Source organism: Rhinopithecus bieti, unplaced genomic scaffold, assembly GCF_001698545.2.
Source record: "Rhinopithecus bieti isolate Rb0 unplaced genomic scaffold, ASM169854v2 scaffold_10589, whole genome shotgun sequence".
NCBI lineage: Eukaryota > Metazoa > Chordata > Mammalia > Primates > Cercopithecidae > Rhinopithecus > Rhinopithecus bieti.
The window spans coordinates 3,632,899-3,638,590 of NW_016807065.1; positions in this window are offsets into that span (position 1 = coordinate 3,632,899).

The window sequence follows — 5,692 nt, forward strand, 5'->3', positions numbered from 1 at the left end:
TGCCCCACTGGATTTTGGAATTGCAGGGGGTCTTCAGCCCCTTCGTTTTGGCCAATTTCTCCCATTTGGAATGGGTATATCCAATGCCTGTACCCCACTGTATATAGGAAGTAACTAACTTGCTTTTGATGTAAAGATCCACAGACAGAAAGGACTTGCCTTGTCTCAGATGAGATTTTGGACTGTGGACTTTTGAGTTAATGCTGAAATGAGTTAAGACTTTGGGGGATGGTTGGGAAGGCATGATTAGTTTGAAGACATTATGCTCAATGAAATAAGTCAGTCAAAAAGGAAAAATATGTATTGTATAAACTAGCTTACAGTAATCTACCAATAGGAGTAAAACTGTTCACAGGAATATAAAATAGAATTTTTTAGACGTGCAGTCTTTGAGGATTTCTTTGTGTTTCTACCAATCAAGAATTTTCCTTCAGGTGCTTCACAGTCATTTGAATCAGTTCTATTTTCTTTTTTCTTTGTTTGTTTGTTTTGATTTTTTATTTGTTTGTTTGTTTTTTGAGATGGAGTTTCGCTCTTGTCACCCAGGCTGGAACGCAGTGGTACGGTCTCAGCTCACTGCAACCACCACCTCCTGGGTTCAAGTGATTCTCCTGGCTTAGCCTCTCGAGTAGCTGGGATGACAGGTGCCCACCACCATACCTGCCTGTAATCCCAGCTACTTGGGAGGCTGAGGCAGGAGAATCACTTGAACCTGGGAAGCGGAGGTTGCAGTGAGCCAAGATCAAGCCTCTGCACTCCAGCTTGGGCAACAGAGCGAGACTCCATTTCCAAAAAAAAAAAAAGAAGAAAAAGAAATTCAAAGTCCATTAGCAGGAAGGCTGAGACAGGAGGCTGGAACCCAGGAGTCGGCAGTGAGCTATGTTCATGCTGCACTCCAGCTAGGGTGACAAAGGAATACAAAGAAAGAAAAGAGAGAAAGAGAGAGAGAGAAGGAGGGAGGGAGGAAGGAAGGAAGGAAGGAAGGAAGGGAGATTATTTGATGTTATATGATTTTCACCTCAATTTTTGAAAAAAGAGTGTATACACAGGGTTTTATAGAAAATAAAATGCAAGGCCAGTCACAGTGTCTCACACCTGTAATCCCAGCATTTTGGGAGGCCGAAGCGGGTGAATCACCTGAGGTCAGGAGTTCAAGACCAGCCTGGCCAACATGATGAAACGCCGTCTCTACTAAAAATACAAAATATTAGCCAGGCGTGGTGGCGGGCACCTGTGGTCCCAGCTACGCAGGAGGCTGAGGAAGGAGAATCGCTTGAACCTGGGAGGCAGAGGTTGCAGTGAGCCAAGATCATGCCACTGCACTCCAGCCTAGAAACAGAGCGAAACTCCATCTCCAAAAAAAAAAAGAAAGAAAGAAAAAAGAAAATTCAAAGTCCGTTAACAGTTAATCACCATCCTGTCCACTTCATCAAAAGGAAATTCAATGTCCGTTAACAAGACCAGGTGCGGTGACTCATGCTTGTTCCCGGCACTTTGGGAGGCCGAGATGGGTGATTCACCTGTCCCAGCTGAGGGAGGGGAAGGATCACCCACCTCCGCTTGGTCAGAAGGGCAATAAGGGAAAGACCAATGGGGCTTATGTGGCAAAACCCTCTCTCTACTAAAATACACAAAAAAATTAGCCAGGCATGATGGCAGGCGCCTGTAGTCCCTGCTACTCAGGAGACTGAGGCAGGAGAATCACTTGAACCCAGGAGGCAGAGGTCGCAGTGAGCCGAGATTGCAACAAGTTCAGCTTTCTTTTTTTTTTTTTTCTTTGTATGTTTAGTAAAGACTGGGTTTCACCATGTTGGCCAGGCTGGTCTCGAACTCCCGACCTCAGGTGACCTACCCACCTCGGCCTCTCAAAGTGCTGGGATTACAGGCATGAGCCGATGTGCCCAGTCTCATCTTTTAAAATTTAGCATTAAACTCGGACACCCAGATTAACAGGATAAAGACCAGAGATGTCCACCGTCATAAATTTAGCCTGCACAAAGGAGGAACTGGTGTTTTGATGAATCTACCTAACTCACCAATTAACTGATCACACTTTGTGTGTGATCTTTTTTAAGGGTGACGGTAAATGCTTCATGAGTATGTTGTGCTGAGATAGAAAAACTGTATCTCTTTAAAATTCTCAGAACATTGATTTAAATATCATGCTAGCGTGCGTATGCACAATGCACATGCAAATTTCCAGCAAACTTTACCAGCCCTAAGACCCAAGTGAGACTATTTGAACACAGAGCCCACATTTTCCAATTTGGGGCAAACCTACTTCTTAATACTATGCAAGTCTCCAGAGAACCCACACATTTGTGCCCCAATATCTGCTCATTTCTTCCCACCCCTATTCCCTGGTAACCACAGTTCTGCTCTCTGTCTCTAAGAGTTTGGCTTTTTTTTTTTTTTTTTTTTTTTAAGATTCCCCATATTGACAGAACAGGATTATCACTATCTTGGACAAGTGCTGCCATTTTAAGTTTCATCTTGATCGGGGCTTGGTGTGGTGGCTCACGCCTGTAATCCAAGCACTTTGGGAGGCCGAGGCAGGCAGATCACGAGGTCAGGAGATTGAGACCATCCTGGGTAACATGGTGAAACCCCGTCTCTACTAAAAATACAAAAAAAATTAGCCAGGCATGGTGGCAGACACCTGTAGTCCCAGCTACTCGGGAGACTGAGGCAGAAGAATGGCATGAACCTGGGAGGCGGAGCTTGCAGTGAGCCAAGATCACGCCACTGCACTCCAACCTGGGTGACAGAGCGAGACTCCATCTCAAATACAAAAAGAAGTTTCATCTTGATCAAAAACTACCTAAATCCAAATGGCATCAGCCTAATGGCTAAGGTCACCATGACCATAAACCACAAATAACATCCTCAACCACAGACATGTCAGCCCTAAGATAACCTCCTTTCTGGGCAGGAAGATGTCAGCCCCAAGATAACCTCCTTTCTGCCCAGAGACATTCCAACCCCCCCCCCCACAAACCTCTCCCCCACACAGAAACATTTCAAGCTTGTGATAAGCCCCCTCACTCTAAAACCAATATATACTGTTAGTCTGTAAGAGAGAGCGCTCCTGACTGAAATTGGCTAGAAGCCCCTCTCAGGTTTATTCTCCAAAATAAACCCGTCTTTGACTGTTGAGCCACTTTTTGTGTTTCTTTCCTCTTTCTTTAACTCTTACACGTATAAGTGAGATCATGCAGTACTTGTCTTTCTGTGTCTGGCTTATTTCACTGAGCTCAATGTCATCCAGGTTCATCCATATTGTCCCAAATGTCAGGATTTTCTTCTCTTGTAAGATGCAATAATGTTCCAATGTGTTCCTCTCTAGACCATACTTTCTTTACCTATTCATTCATTATTGGACACTTAGGTTGTTTTCATATCTTGGCTATTATAAATAATGCTGCAATGACACTATTCACAATAGCAAAGACTTGGAACCAACCCAAATGTCCATCAGTGACAGACTGGATAAAGAAAATGTGGCACATATACACCATGGAATACTATGCAGTCATTAAAAAAGAGTTCATGTCCTTTGTAGGGACATGGATGAAGCTGGAAGCGAAGCCATCATTCTCAGCAAACTAACACAGGAACAGAAAATCAAACACTACCTATTCTCACTCATAAGTGGGGGTTGAACAATGAGAATACATGGACACAGGGAGAGGAACATCACACACCAGGGCCTGTCAGGGGACTGGGGGCAAGGGGAGGGAGAGCATTAGAACAAATACCTAATGCCATGTGGGGCTTAAAACCTAGATGACAGGTTGACAGGTACAGCAAACCACCATGGCACATGTATACTTATGGAACAAACCTGCATGTTCTACACATGTATCCCAGAACTTAAAGTAAAATAAAAATAATAATAATAATAATAATGCTGCAATGTTCATGCAGATATTACTATGTTCTGACTTCTCAATGTCAGAAGTGCGGCCTTTGAGGAACTGAAACCTGTGTAGCTGAAAGCTATTAAAGAGCAGATTCTCTTGCTCCAAATACTGCATTCTGGAAGAGGGAACTAAGGTCTTCCAGTTTTAGTGAAACCGTTCTCTGACGTCTTTCTCACATACCCTGGTTTCCCCATGGGGGCCACACAAGACCCAGGGCATTCTGGAAGAGGGTACTAGGGTCTTCAGGTCTTAGCGAAGCTGTTCTCTGGTGTCTGTCTTATACGCCCTGATTCCCCGATGGGACCACACAAGACCCAGAGAAGGCAAACATTTCCACTGGCAGACTTGTTGCAGATTCTTCTCTCCTCCAACCCCAAGATCATATTGTACTTGCAAGATCGTTTCCTCCCTGAAAATTGGCTTAACACTTTGTCATTATTCAAATAGGCTGAGACGGATGTGCCTCATCTGCTCAGGAGGCAAGCCCAGACAAGCCCAGACAAGACCAAGCTTTCTTTACATTCAGAGACTATCTGGACTCTCAGATTCATATGCAAGTCAAAAACCACCTACCCAGCACCCATACACACACACACACACACACACACACACACACGAGCACAGCCTCCTCCTCATGTGCACACACCCAGGCCTTGGCAAAGTGTGCACACTTAGTCTTTTATGTGCACAGACCATTACTCTGTCAATAAAAAACAAATCCGAATTTAGCAGGAGAGACTTTATTCAAAAAGACGATTACAAGGAGGGTAGAATAGGACTATCCTGTCACACACATCCATGCGAAGAGAGTCCACCAACAGACTTTGTGTGAGTAACAAGGCTGTTTATTTCACTTGGGTGCAAGTGGGCTAAGTCTGAAAAGAGAGTCAGCAAAGGGAGATAGGGGTGGGGCAGTTTTATAGGATTTGGGTAGGTAGTGGAAAGTTATAGTTAAAGGTGGTTATCTCTTGCGGGCAGGGGCGGGGGTCACAAGGTGCTCAGTGAGGAGATCATGAGACTCATTGTTCAGGAGAAGGAATGTCACAAGGTCGATTGTTTAGTTGGGGTGGGGCAGGAACAAATCACAATGGTAGAATGTCCTCTTTTGTGGTTCTTCAGTTGCTCCAGGCCATCTGGATGCAGGTCATAGGGGTTATGATGGCTTAGCTTGGGCTCAGAGGCCTGACATTCCTGTCTTCTTATATTAATAAGAAAAACAAAACAAAATAGTGGTGAAGTGTTGGGGCAGTGAAAATTTTAGGGTGGATGGTATGGAAAGATAATGGGTGAAGTTTCTCAGGGCTGCTGTGAGTGGGATTAGGGGTGACGTGGGAACTTAGAGTGGGAGAGATTAAATTGAAGAAAGATTTTGGGGTAAGGGGTGATATTGTGGGGTTGTTGGAAGGAGCATCTGTCATATAGAATGATTGGTGGCCTGGATGTGGTTTTGTAGGAACTAAGAAACTAAACAGAAGATACAAGGTCCAAATAAGAGAAGGAAACAAACAGGTATTAAAGGACTAAGAATTGGGAGGACCCAGGATATCCAACTAGAGAGTGTCCAAGGTGGTTCAGCATAATTATTTGCTTGGTTGGCAAGTTTTTGGGCTCTATCCTTGAGTGCTTTTATGTTGTCATATACCAGGCCAAACTGATTTAGGTAAAAACAACACTCTTCATTTAAAAATATACAGAGTCCTCCTTTTTCAGCAGTGAGTAAGTCGAGGCCTATTCCTGTCTTCTTTTTTTCTTTTTTTTTTTTTTTTTTT